This window comes from Phascolarctos cinereus, unplaced genomic scaffold, assembly GCF_003287225.1.
Source record: "Phascolarctos cinereus isolate Bilbo 61053 unplaced genomic scaffold, phaCin_HiC Scaffold_4;HRSCAF=312, whole genome shotgun sequence".
NCBI lineage: Eukaryota > Metazoa > Chordata > Mammalia > Diprotodontia > Phascolarctidae > Phascolarctos > Phascolarctos cinereus.
In genome coordinates this window covers 273,023,198-273,048,716 of record NW_027555847.1, presented here as the reverse complement: position 1 = coordinate 273,048,716, position 25,519 = coordinate 273,023,198, and the positions used below count along the sequence as shown (strand labels likewise).

At 36.2% G+C, this 25,519-nt stretch overlaps 1 pseudogene; it reads right to left on the bottom strand.

The window, feature by feature from the left end:
- Positions 1 to 263: 263 nt before the first annotated feature.
- On the bottom strand, positions 264 to 6,655 carry LOC110199209 (interferon regulatory factor 3-like; annotated as a pseudogene).
- Positions 6,656 to 25,519: the final 18,864 nt, after the last annotated feature.

Sequence of the window (25,519 nt, the reverse complement as noted above, 5' to 3'; positions counted from 1 at the left end):
TTTTATTTTCTTTAGTTTTCTTGGGGGGTTTTTTTGGGGGGTGGAGTGGGGAGAAAGTCTGTGCTTTTTTTCACAACATGACTAAGATGGAAATATGTTTTGCATGACTCCACATGTACAACCTATATCAAATTGACCTATGTCAACCCTTTAATTTTGTAGGGAGGGTACAGGCTCAGAGAAGGGGGTTTTGCCCTGGGGCCCCCAAGACTGGAGAGGGAGTGTAGCCAGGCATTGGACCCTGGCTGAGAAAAGGGGAGAGCTCAGCAGTGAGTCCCCAACTCCCACTGCATGCTGTAGGCCAGCCCCTGCAGGTAGCCATGGAGATGGGCAGGTGCCAGGGAAAGGGAGAGACTGCTAAGGATGTGCAGGTCCCCCTCCTCTTCCAGTGAGAATGCTCCCTCAGCCTGGACCTCCTCATGGAGTGACCTCAGTGCAGTGGATACCTCCTTGACCATGACAAGCTTCTTGGTTCATAGCTGTGAATTGGTGAGCCAAGATTCCCTTAGGCAGAACCAGAGAGTGTACTGGGATGAGCAGTGACTTGCTGGCCATCTTTTTCCTTGGTCATTTCACTTCTTGTGGCCCCAGAGGATGCCTGCTTTCCCAGCGTCCAGTAGGCCCTGGAGTGGCCCAAGCAATGTGCCCTGAATTCAGTGTGGGAGTTCCACAGGGCCAGCCCAGCCCGCAGGCTGCCCAGCACCTTGCTAATATAATATGCTGTCTGATGGTCAGTGAGGACGCTGCTGGGCTCAGGCAAGGCCGGTGGTGTTCCATCCAGCTCCATCCAGGCCTCAGCCCTAGGTTCTGGCCCTACCAGTATGGGGCCATTGAGGGAAGAAAGGCATTTTTGAACGACTTAGCAGCCCCCGACAGAAGGCTGTCACTTCATACTCGGTCTGGAAGCCACTGGCAAAAATCGCCATTGGGAAGAGAGTTGGGGCTGAAGTCTGCTTGGAATTGCTGCTGCTGAGCAGACAGTGTCAGGGCCTCCAGGATCTCCTGGATGTTCTTTTCCTGGAAGATGCAGAAATCCTCTTGCTGCAGGTCCTGGCAGAGCCCGTGCTTCCAGGAGATGAAGAAGGGCATGTGCTTGGCATCGATCCAGGTCGCGCCAAGAACCCCAAGTCCAGCTGCTCCTGCAGCCTGGGCAGGATCCGCGGCTTGGTTTTGTTGGCCTTGACCCAGCTGGGCTGTGGGGCATTCAGGAAGCTAGAGGCTATTGTGGGCAGTGCTGCCCTGCCTCATCTAGGGCTGGGAGGGGCAGCTACGTGGCGCAGTGGATAGAGCACAGGCCCTGGAGTCAGGAGGACCTGAGTTCAAATACGGCCTCAGACACATAACACTTACTAGCTGTGTGACCCTGGGCAAGTCACTTAACCCCAATTGCCTCACCAAAAAAAACCCAAAAAAACAAACGTCTAGGGCTGGGGTGGCGGGGTGGCGGGGTGGTGCGGTGGTGGGGCAGGCGTCGAGCCAGGGCAGATGAGAGACGGTGAGCAAGTCCCAGGAAGCAGAGATGCCTAGGACCATTTTGTGGATCTGAAAACTGAGGCCCATAGCAGCGCTGGGCATGGCTCCCACCAAATTGCTTGCCTTCTTAATAAGGAGAGGGGGAGCAAGGGAGGAAGAGAATTTTGAACTCAAAATTAAAAAGTAAAATGACATGTAATTGGAAAAAAATAAAAATAGGCTAAAAAACGTGTTCACACAATACCCTTTTTAAGTTTAATCTTCATATTAACATTTTCTCTATCACTTCTAGACAATAAAAAAACAAAAAATCAAGCCCTGATTTGTAGCATCTGCCAATTTCCAAGGTATACACACTAACACTGAAAATTTAACAATCGAGTTGGTACAAACTGGCTCCAGGATGTCTTTGCACTGATTAATCACAAAATCACTCATTTGTAGAGTCATTTGCTGCCAAACATAGGAATTAAAAAGTGTGTGTGATCCTGACTGTGGTAATTGAATTCTGTCTTTCAATAAGCTTGCAATAATTTTTCCTTGACCTAAAGGATCTATATGTTGGCTATAGCATTCCTAAGAATTTCCCTTTGGGGATTTCTTTTAGGAAGTGACCCATAGCATGTGCTATTTTAACTTTGCTTTCTGGTTCTAATAGACCTAGGCAGTTTTATTTTATAGTTTATTTAAATATGGCATGCAGGAAGCTACATTATATTTAAAGGTACCGTAGATAATGAACCAAGATTAGTAATTAATGTTCATGCAGTAAATGTCAAAGCATCTGAATATTTAGGGAAGGAAAGGGAAGGGAAGGGGAAGGAGGGGAGGGCAGAGAAAAGAAGGGCAGGGCAGGACAGGGAAGGGAAGGGAAGGAAAGGGAAGGGAAAAAGAAAGTTTATGATATGTTCTTTCCAAGTGTTCACCTGAGTTCATGATGACTTTCCTGGAAGAATATTTCTTCCTGGACTATGGCTTCTGACTATCTTTTTGTTCAATACCTCTCTGGAAGAAGGAGCTTAATAATGATTCTCTTATGATTTCTTGATCATTTTTTCAATCTGGTGCCCTTTTTAAGTCATCATTGGAGTATATGTGAAACTGCTAGCCAGGCTTCTTGGTTCCCTTTTATTCTACCATTTTAACTGGAATTCCTTGAATTAAATTTTGATTAAAATTTCATAAATTAATAAAATTAATAAAATATTAATTTATATGAAAGCCTTCTTTCTCATACACTGTATGGCCTTTGAGGTCCAGAATTACATACATTTTCATTATCATATCTCCAATGTCTGTCTCAGTATATTAAACATACAGTACTTAATCAATGAATGAGAAAATAAGAATCAAAATCATTCAAGGCAAAATTACCCCCAAATGTCTAGTAAAAGTAAGACGGCTGTTGCAAGAGACTTTGGAACAATAGTAGAATTACATATTTATGTAATTGTTTTTGTTTTCTTTTGTTTTGTTTTTTAGAGAATGTGTTTCTTTTCTCAAATAGATGTCCTCAGAAAAAGATTTAAGTCAAAAGCCTTACAGCAAAGGATATAGGGCTGTTTGAATGATATCAGGTCAAAAAAATGATTGGAAAAAGTTCATAGAATAACTGTAAAAATCTGACCCAAAGACTTTGAGGTCCCCTTTTGACACAGGGGACTTCAAGGACTGCTATATATGTATGTGTGTGTGTGTGTGTGTGTGTGTGTGTGTGTGTGTGTGTGTATGTGTGTATATATATATATTTACACACACCCATATTTCTTTCCAGAAACATATCTCAAAGCATACATCATGGAATGGAACAAAGCAAAGAGTTGAAGTAACCTTTTTAATGGTCCCTAGGTAAATATAACCTTTCAATTCTAAAATGAGATAGTAGGAAAGTTGAGTGAACTTATAAGTATATAAATGCTACAGAAAACAATCATTGGTAATAAAGGTCATCATGTACTCAGGAGAAAAAGCCTTAATTTTTTTCCTAAAAAATATATGAAGAAAACATTGTAGATATAATACATTCTGATTCTAATAAAACATTTGCTACAGTGTCACAATAAATGTTACTCAAAATTACTTTAAATTGGCTTCAACATAAGCATTATCTTGTTGAAAGAAAATTGTTTTAGGGGCTATGCCCAAAAGACAGTGATGAATGACAATATCTCACATTGGAGAAATGGCTAAAGGAGTAATGAAGGGTCAGTATTATTTATTGTCATTAATAATGATCTGGAAGAAAGAATGTAACATATGTTAATGAAATACTCAGCTCAAACTAAATTGGATAGGATTTCAAATATCAATGAGGGTAGAACAGTTATAAAAGACCAAGAGATAGAAAAGAAACAAGTTAGAAATCAAATGAGATTCATGGAATTTTAGAGTTAGGATAAATCAGAGCCAGTATTGTACATGAATCAATCAATCCATTCATGAAAATCACTTACTAAGCACTTACCATATACCAAATATTGTGTTAGGTGCTGGGAATATAAATACAAGAGGGGGCCAGGCCCTACTTCAAAGAGCTTACATTCTAATGGGAAAGACAACACATCTGAGGAAAAGAGGGTAGAGAGTGCCCAAGAGACCCTGTAGTGACCTGGGACATCAAGGCATGGTGAATAAAGGCACAGGGGAATGAATGGACACACCCTTTCCAGAAGCAATGATATCAATCAATCAAAAAGCACTTATCAAAGCACATTATCTTCCAGGTAATATACAGTGCTTTGATTACTGTTCTGAGAACAATGTGTGGAGAAGCAAGCAAAAATGTTAATTAGTTGTGGAAAATAGGAGAGAAAACAAACTTTCAGGAATGAAGGGAATAAGAGCTACAAAAATAAAATGTGGCCAATCAGAAGTGAATGTGATTTGGAATTTATAGACTTAACAGGTTTAAGTATTTTATTTCTCCAGTCTTTTTTTTTCCAAGTTAAGCACCCACTGAATCTTGTTATTCCAAATTTTTAAAAATTTGTAAATTGAAAATAATAAAGTATGTAACATATTTTCATGTACCAGAAAATCAAATCGCATGTTCCTTCTCCTTCAGTTTTCATTGAAGTCCCAAAAATTTATCAAACTAGGAGGTTCTTATAGAAACATACATACTATACATACATTTTCATATACACATATATTGAGATACACATGTTTGCACACCTATGTATATAAATTATATCTATATAAATCAATTGTGAATTTGAATAGTCCAAATTTCTCAAACTATGGGACATAGAGCTCTTAGGAAAAAGCTACTCAATGACTATCAGGTCAGGAAGTATATCTATTAAGTACCTATTTAGAGTTAGTAACAAAAAGAAAAACTTTAAGTTTTGTTGGGAAACAAGAAAAACATGAAATAGGGTAAGAATGTCGTGATAATATATAAAAAAAATATTAAGCTGTATAATACACAATATAAGTGCAAATATAAGTTGTCAATGTAAAAAATGAATGAGATAGAATCCTCAGGCAAAATGTCATGAGCGAATGGATGAATGAATGACTTATTCTAAATAACTACGATCCATCATAATGTTTTTGTGTTTCATCATTGGTGAATAAATAGGTAGTTGCAAAAAGAAGAATTGTAGTTGGTCTTATAATGTAAACTAAATGAATCATCAGTAAATTGATTGCTACTAGGGGCTAGAGAATGATGTGATTGAGAATGATACGGACTAATTATTTTTTAGAAATGTAGAAGCAGGTCTTGGACTTTTGCCCTTACATGAATGTCTAGTATTTTTGCCCTTACATGAATGTCGGTCAGCTGTCATTGCTGGCTGGTAGGAAGCTAGGTTGGTGAGTCAGGCTTCCTTCCCCATTCATTCAGAGAAACCTATTTGTAGGGATGGAGTCAAGAGCAGTAACTAAAAAGTATGCCTGGTATGAGGAGAAGAGAGTGGCTGGACCCAGTGATACCCATACTCCAAGTTTGGAAGCTAGAAAAAGGTATGAGTGTTTCCCCCACTCATTTTCTCCTTCAAACTTAAACCTTAATAGCCAGACAATACAAAGGTCAAATAGAATGCTCTTCCAAATGTGTGTGTATGCATGCATGTGTAAGTATAATTCATATGTACGTGTTTGTGTATATATGAGTTTATGGTGTATGTGTATGTATATGCGTATACACATAGTATATACATATGTGTATGTGTAACGTGTGTATTTCAGCATTTATTTTTTGACATTCTTTTTATTTTGAGTTTCAAATTCTCTCCCTCTAGCCAGCCCCTCCCTCACCCATTGAGAAGGAAAGTAATATGATATCAATTACACATGTGAAATCATGCAAAAACATACTTCCAAATTAGTCACATTTAACTTTGGTTTGTTTTTATTTTACGCTTTGTAAGCTCAGCTACTGTATAAATTATTTCCTTTTTTTTTTGCCTCTTTTAAAGCAGAATTTCCTGTAGCATTGCTGCTTGTATTAGAGATCCAAAAAGCTATTTTTAAAAAAAAAATTCACTTCTGTATTTTATGGAACTTCTTTTTTCCTTTTAACTTTTAATTTTAATTTAGTTCACCATTTCGCTACTTTAGTTGAATAAATTTTCTAATTTGATTTTTGTCAGTTGGGTTTTTTAAATTTTGATTAAAATGTTATTCCCTTTTGATATACATATTTCATTTCTTTTCATATTATTTCTTCTCTCATTGAAATAGCATGACTGATTTTTGTTTTGAATGCTTTTTCTAGTTTGGGATATCCTTTAATTTGGGATAGTTTTGTATTTATTTTTCTCTCTGTATATGTATTTTCACTGTGCCTTTTCTACTGTGCTCCTATTTTGGATATGCACATAAATGCAGTTATTTGATAGTGACACTGTGAACACTGTTATTAACATGCTCAGTGTGCAAATGGAATGCTGTTTGCTGTTATTGCTTATTGGAATATTTACCTTGCTGATACATGTTACATTAAATCATTGCTTGTTAGCATCAACTTGATTTAAGATGGAGCAGTTAGTATGAATTTTCTCCAATTATAGGCTGGATATTGGCATAATGTTCAATATAGTGAAATATGAGTTTAGTACTTGCAGATCAATTTTATTGACCTTAGTCATTAGAGTTTACCGATATTCAGGTAGACATGATGTTCATAAACAAGAATATTCCAAAAATCTTGAAGGACACAGTTAAAGAAGGGCATGGTAGAATAGTCCCTACCGAGACAAGATTAGAATACAATATGGATAGGCCCAGTGAATTACCAGACCCAGCTACCCAGTCAAAAAGGCCTCACAAAATTCAGATAGATGGATTATAATATTCTCTCAGAAGTGAAAGAGGAAGCTAAAGATTGAAAGAGGCTAAGGCAAAGGGGAAATACATCACTAATATGGAAGACAAGCTTTTGTAAAGCACAAAGTGCAAAATAGAATGATATGTAAAAAGGACAGAAAATTATCCAGTTCATTTGGAATGCAGCGGCCAGATGCCATTTCTAGTTCCTTCCCCACAAAAATTAATTCACTTTCTTTCATGTATATTTTATTTTTATTTCCCACAGCAACTAGAACTCCTCTGGTTTTCCCTCCACAGCTATTTAACTGTCCTCTCCCAAATTTCTTAGAAAGTGCTTCTATCAATAATCATGTTTTCTCTTTATGTTAAAATTCATTTACCTCTAAACCTCAAACTCTTTCACTCTTTCCTTTCCCTGTCCAGGTAAGACTATAATTAAAAACTGTCTTGACCTACCTCCCCTTCACCCTACCACTCATCAGGCCAACCTCTTAACTTGCTTAGCATTCAACTGTGCCACCTTTTTAAAAAAAATCATTTTTTTTGACTTTTCATTATTTGTATGCCTATCAAGGGCATACCTTATCCCTTTCATGCACTCAAGATCCACTTAAATTGGCCTTGTTTTTTTTTCTTACAATGTTTGAAACAGTGCTATTTCATACAACATTCTATCCCCCATCCTTTGCTGTCGACTGCCCCCATTACCATTCCTGCCTTGCCTGGAACATACTCTCTCCTTCCCTCTACATTTTAGATTCCCTAGCTTTCTTCAAAGCTCAGATCCACTGACTTACATGAGATGATGCTGCTGGCTTCTAGTTCCTTTCCCACAAAAATTAATTCACTTTCTTTCATGTATATTTTGTATAAACTTAACTGTGTACAATTATACAATATAAGAGGCTTGGCAGCAAAAATTTGCATTTTTGCATTTTTATCTTCCCTATTTCACAACACAACACAAAGCAGACATTAAATAGCTTTTTGACTGATTGATTTATACTGAGTTGCTATCTTAAGGGTACAGGATGGAATCCCCTCCTTCCACAACTTAAAACACAAGTCTGTCTGTTTATTTGTACTCCATGTGGTGTAAGGGTAAGTGGGAGCTTCAGGCAGCTTAGCCATCCACTGTTTCAGACGGTTTCATATCATTTAGAGATATCTCTGTCTTCTCACCATGCTCTTTTTAAATTCCTATAGATTTGGAATATTCTTATTTTGAGACTGTGAGATAAGGGTGTTAGGCTGAGAACACTTACGCTGACATCTTGATGATCACATGACTGTCAGAGAATCATGGTTTGAACACAGGCTTTCATATTCCAAATCCATTTCTCTTTTCACTGTATCTTGCCTCTATTTAAGAAAGTGGCAGAGATTGGAAAAAGGTTCAAATCAGACATTCTCAAGAAATGCGAGAGGACTTAACAAGAGGCAAGGTCTGTATTTCAAGCTGTAAGAAGTTGTTGCCAGGAGACAGAAAAGTGGTTCAATTAAACAAGGGATGTGAGTTTAATTTTTCATACTCAAAGGATGCACAACCGCATTGGGGCTTTAAGCCCAGCCATGTGTTTGCCAACCAGTTGTGCTCTCCCTACTCACCCCAAACCCTATCTTTTGGGAAGCTTCTTGAATTATATTTATCAGCTTCCACAGAAACTGTGGGGTGGCAGGGAATCATGCTTCCGCACAGCTCTGATTTCTAGAAGTCTCTGTATGCTTTCCCCGCTATCCTTTTCTTTATCCTTCATTCAATTTGTAAATTGAATGCTGTAAATATCTTCTTTTCCCTTTTCTCCTTTTCCCTGAGAGGCAGATAGCATGAGTGCGGATTGATATAAAACATTTACAGATAACAGGACAGACATGAAAAACCTCATGGATTAAATAAACAAATGGGAGTATGTTAGCACTTTGTATAAGTAAAGGGGAAAATGAATATTGTGAAGTAGCAGAGGAGAGTAAATCATGAAGTTGTGTTTTGTAAAAGGCAAAGCCTCTTGAAGAATTTCATCATCCCCCTTCTTTGATTAGGAATGGCTTCATCAAAAGATTTCAGAAGAAAGTACAAACAAGTTGACAGCTCAAACATACAACTCAGCATAGTCTCCCACTTCCCCATTCACTCTCTGATTTGGCTTTTTTTTGTCTTTGCAGATACATGCTTGTGCGTGGGTGCGTAGGTGCATGTGTGTGTGTGTGTGTGTGTGTGTGTGTGTGTGTGTGTGTGTGTGTGTGTGTGTGTGTGTGTATGTGTGTGTGTATCCTTTTACTATTTCCTATATTCCAGGTTCAACATTTGCCCTGTACTTCTAAAGTCAGGGGAGAGTATCCCATTGCCTCCAAGCTATGGCACACTGGTAAAAACTGCTTTTAAAACCTATAAACATATCATTAATTGTTTCATGTTTTGTGCTTTATTTGGTCATCAGGAACACAACATAAAATATACAGATGCATTATTGCAATTGGAAGTTTTGGATATGACCTACTGTCAGATTCACACTGACTAAAATTAATATGTCATTCCTTGGAACAGCAGCCAACTCATTACCACATATGCTGTAACTTTGACTAAATTTTACCGTTGTTTAATTTAGTCAAAGCTTTAAAGTAGTTTGTCATTATTATATAATGTTTTTACTTTTCTTTAGGTTTTAGTTGTAGGTAGGAAATTTGTGGTTTTACTTGATTAAATCTGATCATTCAGAGTAGTCGATCATGTATATCCTTCTGGCCTGCTCACTCCAGGGAAACCAGGCCCCTGAGACTTAGTGGTAATGATTCAAAACATGATGAACTAAGGTAATTTCATTTTTGTTGACCATTGCTTTGGGTCATTGTAATTTAATGAGTGGTAATCCCATTTAAAATATGTTACAGGCAGCAAGATGCCTGCTGGGAGAATGCAGCTATGCATGGACAGATCAATATGCATTGTGTGCTTTCAACCATTCAATAATCGATTCACCCTTGTTATGAGAAAATAAATGCTGAGGTTCCCAAAGTTAATTTCTAAGACAAGCTTTTACAAAGCTATCAGATTATTAAAAGTTTTTATGGGTTATCTTCTGTTTATTTATTTGTTCTTGAAATCTCCATTCCTCATCTAGAAACAACCTATTTAGAAATATCAAGACAATCCTCACAGTAAATGCTCCTAGATAAATTGACTTTGTTTCCTTTACTACTGCCAAAGTGCTGAAGGCTTATTTGGACTCAAGCATGTTCACAGCTCCACTGTTTCTCTTTGTCTGTTGCTGTATTAAGCACATCTGATTAACCCTTATGTAATGCATTCAGCAGGTTTTAGAAATAAGGTGTCACATCTTCTACTGCATGTATTATTTAGTAGTTTTCAATTCCTCCAATATGTACTTTAAAAGGTAGTGAAGCAGCTCTTTCAGACCAGTCAGAATTTTCAAAGGGCTTAGTTACATTTTCTGGGCTTTCAGCATTCCCTGTTGCCATAGAAATGGGTTTGTAAAGGACTGAATCTGTATAGCATAATCAAAAACATTAAATCAGCATATAAAAGCACTCCCGCCTAGCTTCTCTACTGTCTGTCTTAATGGTTTCACTGCTTTTATAGAAGCATCTTATAGCATATAATTCATTCAAGCAAGTTCAAAAACCACTTTTCACTGAACAGTATTTCAGAGGATATCCCAGACATTGTATACTCTTCTGATAGCTGGTCTGGGCTTTCCACTCACCACAGAACTGCTCTAATTTGTTCTGAAAAATAGAAATCAAACCATGGAACTACACACATCAGGGCACAGAATGTAGTGCATGAGTCTTACTCATTTGGCTTCAATTAGAAAGATAATGTGAATGGTAAATGAGATTCATTTCCTTGGATCCAAATCACATTGCTTTTTAACAGAAATTGATTAACATTTCACCTCAGTGACTAAATTTCCTTAGTCACCACAGTGGCTAAGTCCCATTTCCTCAAATTCCTTTCCATGGAAGACTTTACCAGATAGTCTTAAATGCTATAAGTTCTTTATTTAAAGTTGAGCTTGTTTGGGATTTTTACAGATTAATAACTCAAACTTACTCAACCACTGTACCAATTCAAAAACTGTACTAGTCAACCAAGCAACTTCAAAAAGTCATATTCCTGCATTTATTCATCTGCTGTAAAGTTTAACCAGGATTCCCAAACCTATTTGAACAATGCAAAACTTTGATTCTGACTCCCTCTAGATCAAGGAAGCAGATGTTCTCTCCTCCTATGTTCCCAAATTGAAGTTAATTAGATTCTTTCTTGTAACTAAAACTAGCAAGAGTCTAAAATTAACAGCTACTTTAATTCTGCTGTGTGTCATCTTTCATTGTAATCTGCTTTCAGAACAGACACTGTTCAGCAACTTTTCACTCCATTGTAGAAGTCTCATTTCATTAGCGCTGATGTCAGTGTTACTTGCATTCTTATAAAGGTCAAGTCCCTTCCACAACCCTCAAAGGAGACATTAAACTCACCATCCCAACCAGAAAAAGATGGCGTCCAACTCCATTAGTCAAAATGACTACGTGTGAGAAAGTATAGTCTTCCTACCTCAGTTGAATCAGGGTATTCAAGGAAAAATAAGCAGGGGACCAGTTTCTTCAGATCCTGCTGAACTTTGTTACCTCTGCCAACAGATGTTGGGAAGGTCATGAAAATGTCAATCATTATTGATGGTACAGAGGAAAACTAAGGGAGCCAATTACCATCCATAGGAAAAATCTGCTGGAAACATCTTACTCTCCATCCCTGAATCTTGCAAAGTTACCCAACAGAACACTGAAAGAAATTTGGAGCAACTTGGAAGCAATGAGCTGACACTGAACTAGGCTTTAATATTTGCAAAGCATTTTACATAAGTTATCTAATTTTATCCTCATATTGATCCTAAGAGTTAGGTACTACTATTGTCCCCATTTTGCAGATGGGGAAACTGAGGCTAAGAGAGCTTAAGTAACTATGTGATGGTAACACAGCCAATATACCAAACCTATTTCTGATCCAAAAAAACCTTATCTTTTCCACTAGGAAAATTAGGCCTGTTGTATAGGATGATATGCTATCTGTGGTAATCCTTGAAAAAAATTACACTATATAATATTGCTATGAAATTATTAATAAAATGATTAAAATAGCAAGTTTATAATTTAAAAAGTATGTATATCACATACACACACACACACACACACACACACACACACATATACACACATACAAAACACATGTGGTACAGTAGATAGGGTGCCAAGACTAGAATCAGGAAGACGCATCTTCCTGAGTTCAAATCTGGTCTGAGAAATGCACTAGCAGTGTAACCCTGGGTGAGTCACTGTTTCAGTTTCCTCATTTGTAAAATGTATTTAAAAAGGAAGTGGCAAACCACTCCAGTATCTTTGCCAAGAAAACCCAAGTGGGGTCATAAAGAGCAGAACACAACTGAAAAATGATTGAACATACAGAGATACATATATACACATATATGTACATATGCATATATACATATACATATATATGTATATATATATATATATATATATATATATAATTTAATAACGAATTAACAATAGTATTCTATTTGAGTTCCCTTTTATACTTTTTTAGTTTTGAGGGGTTTTTTATGGAGGGAGGAGTTTAAATGTTTATATGTGGGGGGGGGCATTTTTGTCAATATGTACAAAACCCTCCCTCTAAATGGAAGTCCTCCCACTTAACAGAGTGGAAAGGCAGAGCCAAGATGGAGGAGTAGAGAAGTTGAACTTTCCCAAATTCCTCTCCAAACAACTCTAAAATAACACCTCAAATCAAATTCTGAAGCTGCAGAAGCAACAAAAGGCCAAAGTGAAACACCTTTCCAGCCAAGACAATTTAGGAGTTCAGCAGGAAAGGTCTGTCTTATCAGGGTGGTGATCTGGTCTAGAGAAGGGCTTCTTGAACTTTTTGCACTCACAACCCCTTCAGACCCCCCCATATGGGTTCTTGACCCACAGTTTAAATGTAGTGCAGACCATGACAGCACAGGCCATACCACTGTACCAGCAAAGGGTCTTGGAGGTAACTGCATTGGCAGCAGCAGTAGCCTTGGGAGCTCCCAGCCTACAGAAGGTAGAAGGGTGTTACCACTGATCAACAGGAGATTGTATGAGACCTTATGCTGGCACTGGATTGAAGACCCTACTGCACTGTACATAATCAGCTCTGGGTCATAGTCCCAGGGACAAAAGGATCACTAGCACTTGTGGCTACAGGAGAACAAAGGCCCTTCCTGGGTAAAGACCATAGCACAGCCCAGGAGATCAGTGTCCACACCTCTCCTTAGATCACACCACCTTAGAAACACCAAAAACTTACAGACTCTCATAACTAGCTCTGAAAACAGCAGCATGAAAAGCCTTAAGCTTGAGACAGTGCCCCCTCCACCCTGGGATGAGAGCCTAATATCAATATAAAATTAAAAGTCAAGAAATAGCAAATGAGCAACAACAACAAAAATAAAAGAGCCTTGCCATAAAACGTTATTATTGTGACAGGGAAGATTAAGACACAAACTTGAAAGACAATGCTGTCAAAAGAGGAACAAAGACGCTTCAAAGAAAAAAATAAATGTGAACTAGACACAAGCCCCCAAAAAATCCTACATGAGTTCAAAAAGGATTTTAAAAATCAAATAAGAAGTAGAGGAAAAATGGGGGGGGTATCTACAGTGATGCAAGAAAATTATAAAAGGAGAGTTGACAACTTGGTAAAACAGGCATATATGTGTGTGCACATGTGTGTGTACATATATGTGTATACATGTCTGTATATATACCTATATGTATATACATATGTGTATACATATATACACACATACATACATTAGCACACACACATATATAGATATATAGATATGGATATAGAAGAAAATAACACCTTAAAACACAGAATTGTCCAAATTAGAAAAGAAGCACAAAAATCTGCTGAAGAGAACTCCTTAAAAAGCAGAATTGGCCAAATTTTTTAAAAAAAGAGGTACAAAAGCTTACTGAAGAAAACAATTTCTTAAGTATTAGAATTGGGCAAGTGGAAGCTAATGACTCCATGAAATATTAAGAAACAATAGAAAAAATAGGCAGCTAGGTGGTACAGTGGATAGAGCACCGGCCTTGGAGTCAGGAGGACCTGAGTTCAAATTCAACCTCAGACACATAACACTCACTAGCTGTGTGACTCTGGGCAAGTCACTTAACCCCAATTGCCTCACCAAAAAGCAAAACAAAACAAAAAAAACAATAGAAAAAATAATCCAAAGGAAGAAAAAAAGAAGAAAATATGAAATAGCTCATTGAAAAAAAAACTAACCTAGAAAATAGGTCAAGGAGAGATAATCAAAGATTTGTTGGACTAACTGAAAGTCATGATCAAAAAATAAGCCTAGAAATCATATTTTAAGTACTATAAAGGGAAACTACCCCAATATCCAATATTTTACCAGACAGTAAAATATAATTGAAAGAATTCACTAATCACTTCCTCTAAGAGTTCCCAAAATAAAAACTCCCAAGAATATTTAAGCCAAGTTACAGACTTACCAGGTCAAGGAGAAAATATTGCAAGCAGCCAGAAATAAATAATTTAATGGAGCTATAGTCAGCATTGCACAGTATTTAGCAGCTTCCACATTAAAGGATTGGAGGTCTTAGAATATGATATTCTTGAAGGCAAAGGAGCTGAGATTACAACCAAGAATAAACTATCTGGCAAAACTGAGTATAATTCTTCAGGTGGAAAATTAATGTTTAATGAAATAGAAGACTTTTAAGCATTCCTGATGAAAAGGCCAGAACTGAACCAGAAAATATGATTTTTCAAATACAAGACTCAAGAGAAGCATAAAAAAGGTAAACATAAAAGAGAAATCAAAAGAGACACAGTAAGGTTAAAATGTTTACATTTCTATATGGGAAGACAATAATTGTAATTCCTAAGAATTTTAGAATCATTACTGCAGTTAGGAGTATATGTAGTTGGAACAAATTATTCTCATTCTCCTTTTCTGCTAGGGAAGTCTTCACATGCTTGGAGTAGACAACCCCCTAATTCACCAATGGGCTTGAGACCCCTTGATTACCCTCAATCTGGTTTAAGTCCATCTGCTGAAACAATTTACCTGGCCGCTGCATAAATTACAGCTTCTGGGAGCCACAGATGAGAGGTAGTGAAGCGGGAGGATACCAAAGATGGAAAGCAACACTGAAAAGGACTTGGCAGCCCTCACACCAGAGGAACTAGTCTTTCCTGAGCACACCCTAAACCCAGGTCAGCTACCACACCAATGATAAATTATTTAAATTGAAAAGGCTACAATCCAAGACCAAAGATGAAGAGTTGGTGTATGGTTTTCTTGTTCGCAGATGACTATGCACTCAGTGCAGCTTCTGAAGCTGAGATGCAACAAAGTATGGGTCAATTGTCTGCTGCTTGTGCTAATTTTGCCCTAACAACACCAAAAAAAAAAAAAACCCAGAGGCTGTCTCCACACACATCCACACATGAAATCATTGGTTACAGCAAAGGAGAGGTTTTGAAAACTGTGGATAAGTTCACTTAACTTGGCAGTACTTTCCAGGGAGGCACATATAGATGATGAGGTTAACACATACATTGCCAGAGCTAGCTCAGTGTTTGGGAGGCTCTGAAGGAAAGTATGTGAGAGAAGAGGTATTAGGCTGCCTACCAAACTGAAAGTCTACAGAGCCATTGTGCTGATCTCATTGTTGTATGCTTGTGAAACCTGGATAATATACCAGTGCCATGCCAGGAAATTAAATTGCTTCCATTGGAATTATCTTAGGAAGGCTCTGAAGATTATCTGACGAGATAAGACACTGGACACTGATGTCTTTTATCCAGATAAACCGCCAAGCATTCAGACTCTACCACACAGAGTACAACTCCAATGGTCTGGGGACATTTTTTAAATGCCAAATTATACATTTGTCTAAAAGAAAATTTTATAGAGAGCTCACACAACACAGGCACTCACATGGTGGTCAGAAGAAGTGATACAACAACACTCTCAAGGTCTTACTGACGAACTTTAGAATCAATTGTATGACATGGGAGACGCTGGCAAAGGACTGCCTAGCATGTTCTGCACACATCAAGGAAGGCACTGTGCTCTAAGTGAAGCAAAATTGTAGTGGTGAGAAAGAAACGTGAGATGCACAAATTTAGAGACATCTCACTCCAAATATTCATAGGAATTATTTGTGCCCAACCAGTGGTAGAACCTCATGAGTTCATATTGGTCTGATCAGCTACAGTCAGAAACACCATACAGTCAGAAACACTTGACTCAAACATAGTGATGTAATTTTGGTCCTCTTCAAGAACGAAGGACAACAAGCAACCAACATCATCACAAGGCATGGGTGAAAGCTATGAAAGGATGATTTTTTAAAATAAAATTAAGGGGTGAGAAAGAAGGATGCATTGGGAGAATGGGAAAGAGGGAGGGAAAACTATCTCACATCAAAGAGGACTAAAAGAAAGAGCTGTTTCAATGGTGGAGAATGTGGAGGGGAGGCGGGCGATGCTTTAACCACATATACTCAAATCGGTATGGAAATCTATCTACCCTACTGGCAAGTAGGAGGAGAAGGAAATAAAAGGATGGGAGGGGTGTTGACAGAGGGGAAGACAGATAAAGGAAGGTAGTGGAAAGAGGCAAAACTGACTTTTGAGAAGAGAGAGTAAAAAGATAAAGAGAATGATGGAAAAATAGGATAGAGGAAAATACCCAATTAGTAATTATAACTGGAAATGTGAAATGGATGAACTCACCTATAAAACAAAAGTGGATAACAGGATCTATTACACTTCAGCTGAGGGTTAAAAAAAAGGGGGGATAACAATCAAAGAAAAAGCCAAAATAGACCTAATTTTAAAAGATAAAAAAGGAAACTATATCTTGCTAAAAGTTACCATAGAAAGTAAAGTAATCAGGGCAGCTAGGTGGTGCAGTGGATAGAGCACCAGCCCTGAAGTCAGGAGGACCTGAGTTCAAATCCGGCCTCAGACCAAACACTTGACACTTACTAGCTGTGTGACCCTGGGCAAGTCACTTAACCCCAGTTGCCAAAAAAAATTTTTAAAAGTGAAGTAATATCAATACAGACATATATACACCAAATGGCATAGCATCCAATTTCTTGATGGAAAAGTTAAATGAGTTCCAGGATGAAATGGACAGTAAAACTATACTAGTGATAGACCTCATCTTTCACCTCTCAGAACTGGACAAGTCTAATAATAATATAAATAAGAAAGAAATTAAGGAGATGAATAGAATTTTTTTAAAGCTACATATGGTAAACCTCTGGAGAAAACTGAATGGGAATAGAAAGGAGTATACCTTTTCTTAGCTGTACATGGGCTTCACAAAAATTGACCGTGTATTAGGCCACCCACATAACACTTCTTAAACTGTGAGTCATGACCCCATGAGGTTATGAAAAATTTGGCAACCATAAAATGTTTCTGAATGTGCAAAGACTAAAAATTAATTAAAAATTAAATGCATAATGAATCCAAAGTGTTTCTGGCAGTGCTTGTCCATTTTGTATCATGTAACTTCATTGCAGCCTTGGTTCTGAACACACTTGGCCACACAATGCCAAGGAATGTTGCATCTGCCAAAAGGTGAAAGGGGTAACAACTAGAAAAAGTTTAAGAAGCCCTATTTAGGGCATAGAAACCTCATAACTAAATGCAGAAAAACAGAAATATTAAATGCACCTTTTAAGACCATAATCATTAAAAATTACATTCAGTAAAGGCCCATGGAAAGATAGGTTAAAAATTAATTGGAAACTAAATAATCTAATTTGAAAGAATGAGTGGGTCAAAGAACAGATAAGAGAAACAATTAATAATTTCATTAAAGAAAATGATGACTATGAGACAACATATCAACATTTGTAGGATGCAAACAAAGCAGTATGTAGGGGAAAATTCATATCTCTAAATGCTTACATCAAAAAAAAAAATAAAGAGCAGACCAACGAACTGGGCATGCAACTAAAAAAACTAGAAGAAGAACAAATTTAATACTCTGTCCAATTAAATATCCAATTGGAAATCCTGAAAATTAAAAAGGAGATTAGTAAAATTGAAAGTAAGAAAACCATTGAACTAACAAATAAAAATAGGAGCTGGTATTATAAAAAAAAATAAAATAGATAAACCACCGGTTAATTTGATTAAAAAAGAAACAAGAAGAAAACCAAATTACCAGTACCAGAAATGAAAAAGGTGATTTCACCACCAATAAAGATGAAATTAAAGCAATTATTAGGACCTATTTTACCTACTTATGTGCCAATAAATCTAACAATCTAAGTAAAATAGATCAATGTTTATGAAAATATAAATTGCCCAGATTAGCAGAAAAGTAAAAAATATTTAAATAATGCTATCTTAGAAAAAGAAATTGAACAAGCCATAAATGAACTGCTAAGAAAAAAATAATCTCCAGGTCCAGATGGATTCAAAAGTAAATTATATCAAACATTAAAAGAAAAATTAATTCCAATACTATATAAACTATTTGAAAAAAATTGGTAAAAAAAAAGTCCTACCAAATTCCTTTTAGGACACAAATATGGTTTTGATACCTAAACCAGGAAGAGCAGAAACAGAGAAAGAAAATTGTCAAACAATTTCCTTAAAGAATATTTTATTATATTTTTAATTTTGAAACAAAACAATCATTTCCATAACATAGTAGAATTTTTTAAAAAGATGATTGAAAATGAAACTGCAACTCAATTATTTACAACTTGCTATTCTTTTTCAATATATAATAAAGTTATCATGTAATTTTTTTCTTTTTTTCCTTCCCTCTCCCCCTCTACCCTAAAGATGGCTACCATTAGACAGAAATACGTATACATATATATATGTATATATATATATATATATACACATTATATGTGTGTGTGTGTATATATATATATATATGTATGTATGTATATATGCACATATACAGATTACAGCAATATATCACAAGGATCATATACTACGATTAGCTGCAATTTATACCGGGAAAGCAGGGCTGGTTCAATATTAGGAAAACTATCAACGTAATTGACCATGTCAATAACAAAACCAACAAAAGTCATATGATTATCTCAATAGATGCAGAACAAGCTTTTGACAAAATACAACAATCATTACTACTAAACACACAGGCATAAATGGAGCTTTCCTTAAAATGATAAGTAGTATCTAACCAAAACCATCAACAAGCATTACCTATAATGGGGATAAGCTAGAAGCCTTTCCAATAAGATCAGGGGTGAATCAAGGATTCCCATTAAGACCACAAATATTCAATATTGTTTTAGAAATGCTAGCTATAGCAATGATAAGAAAAAGAAATCGGCAATGAAGAAATAGAATTATTTTGCAGACAATATGATTGTATACTTAGGCAATACTAGAGAAACAACTAAAAAAAATTAGTTGAAATAATTATCAGCTTCAGTAAAATTGCAGAAAATAAAATAAACATACAGAAATAATCAGCATTTCTATATATTACCAATATAATTCAGCAGGAAGAGATAGAGAAATTTCATTTAAAATAACTGAAGGCAATATAAAATACTGTGGAATCTACCTGCCAAGACAAATGCAGGAACTACTTGAATGCAATTACAAAACATTTTTCACACAAATAAAGTCATTTGAACAATTGGAGAAATATTAATTGCTTGTGGGTAGACTAGGGCAATACAGTGAAAATAACAATTCTACCTAAATTAATTTACTTATTCAGTACCATACCAATCTATCCTCTCTCTCAAAATATTATTTTATAGAGCTAAAAAAAATGACAAAATTAATCTAAAAGAACAAAATGTTGAGAATATCAAGGGTATCAATGGAAAAAATGTAAAGGAAGTTGGCCTAGCTGTACCAGATCTCAAACTATATTACAAAGCAATATGATCAAAACAATCTGGTACTGGCTGAAAAAAAAAAAAACAAGAGTGGTGGATGAGTAGAATAAATTAGGCACACGATATACAGTAGTAAATGACCATATAATCTAGTGTTTGACAAACCCAATGATCCAAGTTTTGGGGACAAGAAATCACTACTTAATAAAAACTGTTGGGAAAACTATAAAGCCATTTGGCAGAAACTAGTTATAGGCCAACATCTCACTCCATATACTGAAATAAGGTCAAAATGAGTATATGACTTAAACATAAAGTCTATTATCAAAACTAAATTAGGGGAGCATGGAGAAACCTGTCAGGTTTATAGATAAGTGAAGAACTTATGACCAAAGAAAAGATAGAGAACATTACAGGATATAAAATGGTTAATTTTGCTCAAAAAAAAAAAAATCCAGCCAAGATTACAAGGAAATCAGGAAACTCAGTTCTCAAATATGGAGAGAATTGGTCAATGGATACGAACAGGAAGTTTTCAGAAGAAGAAATAAAAAATGTTCTAGATCACTGATTAGAGAAATGCAAATTTAAAAAAAACCTCTGAGGTACCACCTCACATCTATCAAATAGTATAACATGACAGAAGAGGAAATCAACAAATGTGGGAGGTGATGTGAAAAAATGGGACTTTAGTGAACTTCCAGTGGAGTTGTGAACTGATCCAACCATTCTGGAGGACAATTTGGAACTATACCATAACTAGTAGGTCTGTGCCTCAAAGAGATCAAAGAAAAAGTTTTTCTGACTCAAAAATCCATCACTTTTTCTACTTCATCTTACTGCCAATAAGTTTATTCAGCACCTAACACCTGTTGCTAAGAGACACAGAAGTAGCAAATCTGAACAAAAAGGTTTCTGCCTTAATCATATTTTCTGCAATTGTTTGGCTGAGACTCCCTCCCCTTCCCTTTTATACTTCTTATTTTTATGGTCACAAACACTGTTCAGTAATTTACTGAGAACAGTCTCAGTCCAAAAAAGTCTCTGGCTTCCTCAACTTCTCACCTTGATCCAGTTTCTTACTCTATCCTTAAGAAAATGTAGTTGCAGAAGCCCATTTGCAAAATAAAATTAATAGGATCATTACAAATAGATTTGAGGAGTCATTTCTTTCCCATCACAAAGGTGTGGCATGTTTTCTCTGTCTCACCTCCACCACTACCACAAAGGCTTCCTAACTTTTCCTTTGGGAAATTTACTACCTTCCTGGGTTGCCTGACCATATTATTTCAGACCACAGCTATTGTTTTTTCACATTTTGACCATCATTTCCACCTCCTTAAATATAAAAGCATAATTCTTTACTAAACAGCATCATTAATCTCATTTTTGGCTAAACCAATAACACTTTAGAATACTATCCATCATGAAGACAACTGGATATCCTTATGTCCTACTGTCAAGTGAACTTTAGTTATCTTTTATCATGAATATTTATTATTAATTTAATAAACAAACATGAACATCTCAAATTCAAAATGTCCAAAATAGATCTCACTCTATTTCCCTCCTGACACACTCCTCATGTGAGAGAAACATTTCTAAAGTGATTTCCAAACTGGTTAAACTACTTTGATCTACAAACAGCATAAGAGTGTACCTGTGCTCCCACAGTCCCTCACCAATTGCCATTTCAGCTTTATCATTTTTGACAATCTAATGTTTTTGAGATAAAACCTCAGAGTTGTTTAAATTTGTATTTCTTTGATTACTAATGATCTGATGTAGTTGTTAATAACTTGCTTTCTTTTGAGAACTGTTTCATATTCTATTGGCATTGGTTTTTGATTTTATATATGTCTATCAGGTCCCTTTGTATGTTAGGTAGCAAATCTTTATGAGATAAATTTTTAGCAAAGATTTTTCCCCAGATCACTGTTTCCCTGCTAATTCTAAATGCATTGATTTTTTTATGCAAAATCTTTTCAATTTTATGTAACCAAAATTTTCATTTTATTTCCTGGGTTTCCTTATCCCTTGTTTGGTTCAGAAGTTTTCACCTAGCCAGAGTTGTGTAAAGTATCTCTTTTCTTGCTCCTTTAATCTGTTTATGCTATGATATTTAATATCTGAGTCTTGCATCTACTTGGAGCTTATTGAGGTATATGGTATGAGATGCTGGTCTAAACCAAATTTATGCAGGGCTGCTATTCAATCTTTCCAGCAGTTTTTGACAAGTAGTGAGTCTTTATCCCAATAGTTACGTGGTTGGGTTGATTAACATTATGCCACCTTATTGGGCAGCTAGGCGGTACAGTAGATAGAAAGTGCCAGGCCTGAAATCAGGAAGACTCATCTTCTTGAATTCAAATATGGCCTCAGACACTTACTAGCTGAGTGGCCCTGGGCAAGTTCCACTGCTCAACTTTTCTATTTTTCAATCAGTACCAAAAAGTTTTGAGGATTACTGTTTTATGCGTATGGCTTGAGATCCGATACTATTAGATTCCCTTCCTTCTCACTTTTTAAAAATTATTTTCCTTCAGGTTTTTGGCCATTTGTTCCTCTAGATGACTTTCCTAATATGTTTTTCTAATTCTACAAAGTAATTCTAGCATTTTTAATTGATAATTTAATTTATAAACTAATTTAGTCAAGATTGTTATGTGTATTATATTGATGTGGCCCAACCATAACAAATTAATATCTCTCCAGTTGCTTGGGTCTACCTTAATTTCTGTAAAGAGTCTTTTGTTTATGGAGTCATATTATTCCTCTATGTATATTTGTAGCTGGATTCCTAGGTATTTTATACATTTGTAGCTCTTTTGAAAGGAATTTTTCATGATTTTTTATAAAAATAGAAGTTGATCAATAAAAATTTTAGGTGCACAAGGCCCTAATGAAAATAATTAAACAAATTATACTATACTATATGAACATGACATAAAATTATTGCACAATGAGGAATTATGAAAGGAGAATGACTATATTTCCCTGTTACAAGAGAGCAATTTTAGTAGCTTTTTTTATGTTGGATAGCTCTGAGAACCAGGAGGAAAATAGGAGGTAGTGACAGTGATACTAAAAAGGAAGAAGAAAAGATTATCATTGACTTATTTTTAAAAAATAAGTGGAAGAGTGCAGAAGAAAATTCAAAAAGGGAAATAGGCAAGTAGGACAGTATTAGAAATACCATGTTCAATTTGAAACATATATGTTTATTTTAAATGTATATAGCAGATATTCATTGTCTCATATAGAAGCCCCCTTTTAATGTTCTTTGTCTAGGGAAATGCTCATGTTTTTCAGATTCATAATAATAAAAAAAGAAAACAAACCCCCCCCCAAATTGAAATGAGGTATGAATTAGTGGTAGGGAAAGGCAGGCACTAGGTTTAGATTCTATAGAAGTCTGGCTGTGAAAGGTGGGTAAGAAATGGATTGGTAGCTCAGACAAATAAAAAGGTTGAGAGAACTAGGGGTTTGTTATTTAGAAGTGGAGAAACAAGGATGTGTATAGATAGAAGGGAAGAAATGAATAGAGAGACACTAAAGATGCCTATTAGTCAGTCAACTTTATTGTCGATCAATGTGATAAGTTCGTATTGTCTTAATGCTCTGACAGAGGAAGGAGAAAGACATTTTAAACCATGCACATAGGAACACTTGTCTTGCATAAATAGAACTAATCTCAATCTGACCCCACTTAGAAAAGTAAAGCCCCTATACTGAATTCAACTGAAGCAATTTGTGTCATTATATTAGGTATACTACTCCCCACTGGCACAAAAAATGTTACCCCCCCGAATATGCATATTAAGCTAGTATGAAAGACCATTACCTTTATTCATTAAGCATCCCCTGAAGAACACTTTGAAGCCACAAAAATCATATTACACTAAGACTGCCAAAAATTATCAAGCCACTCCAATAGCATAATTCAGTCAAGTGGACAGAATGTCATGAAATAGATTAAGACTCTTCTATGTGGTTGCATTCCCTCTAAATGTAATTAAGGTTTTTGTTTGTCTTATTTTCAGTGGTAGTATACGTTTAGAATGACAAAGAAGCTAAAATCTAGGAACTCACCAAAAGATCAAGAACTATCTCCTGAACTGTGCCATCAACTATATTACTTATTAAGAGGTCAGCTAGAGAAAGACATGGTTGACATTCACCAGATTCACCAGGATGTTCCTGCTAGCTGTGCACAACTCAAGCAAAAAGCATAATCATATAACGTTAATATAACATTCAAAGTGCCTTCATTTATTTGCATGAATTTGGAGAAGACAATAGAAATTTCATGAATACTAGGTGAGTCTACATGATTCATGGCTCATTTAAATGGGCATCTGATTTTTATCTAGCCAATTAAAATGAAATATTAAGTATTATTATTAAAATGTGAAGTCAAACCAGTGAATGATAGAGAAGTAACAAATGAATTACTGATATCCAAGGAAAAATAGAAATTACAAATATATGGAAATGTAAAATATATATTTAGGAGAAAGTAGCATAACAATTATATTATCCATTATTCTAACTATTTGTTGTTGTTCAGTCATTTCAGTCCTGTACAAATATTCATGACCACATTTGAGATTTTCTTGGCAAAGATATTGGAGTGGTTTTCTATTTCCTTCTCCAGCTTATTTTACAGATGAAGAAACTGAGGCAAATTGGGCTTAGTGACTTGGACAAGGTTAGTTAGCAATTATGTGCTGGAGGTCAAATTTGAACTCAAGTCTTCCTGACTTCAGACACAGTGCTCTATCCGCTGTACCACATAACTGTAACACAAAGTAAATATGGGGTATTAGATTACAACATGTTTAAACATGCTAATTTTATGTATTAAGATGATGGGATTATTTAGTAAATTGTGTTTCAAGAGAAGTAATGTGATGAATTATACGGACTCTCTTAACAGATCTCCTGGATGAGCAAAATGACACATTTGTGAAACAGAGGGTCATTGCTGAGGATACAGCTAATTAAATTTTTCTACATCTATTCATTACACTAACAAACCCCAAATCACACTGGCTGTCATTGATTGGCCAACAATAGGTCCCAGGTCAAGCTCTACTCGGTCATTATTTGAGCCCTGATTGTCTCAGGATGAATACAAATAGCAATTGTTTTTATTTTGGTCAGAAACCTGGAGGATCTCCCCCTCCCACTTTTTTTTTAGAGGCCATCCTCTGCCTCATTTCCTATTAAGCCTTAATCACTAAATGGGTGTTGCCTCAGTCAAACTGAGACCTGTTAAAGATCTTAGCTTGAAAAGGCCAAGGTCCCCCACTGCAGCCTGGGTCATCTCCACTTGTCATGCTCTTTATCTGGCAACTGAACTCAGATGGCTCTGGAGGAGAAAGTAAGGCTGGTGACTTTGCACAGCCCTCCCTCATTTAGATCCAATTCACTTGCATGTCAGGGCATCACCTCCCTGATGTCATGGTCCTCTTCGAGAACGAAAGACAAACAGCAACAGCAAGCAACAGTGACAAATATGTTGGCTGACACCCCTCTGCTCCCTACGCTCTCTCTCTCTCTCTCTCTCTCTCTCTCTCTCCCCCCCTTTCTTTTCCTCTGTCTCTCTCTCTCACACACACACACACACTCACACACATAGAGCCCTTCTTTGTAATAAAAAAGTTATAGTCATACAAAACAAATCCACACACTGGCCACCAGGTTTTGGGATTGGCTTGTACGTATGTATGTATGTATGTATGTATGTATGTATGTATGTATGTGTTTGTATATGTGTATATATAGTTTAAAAATATAT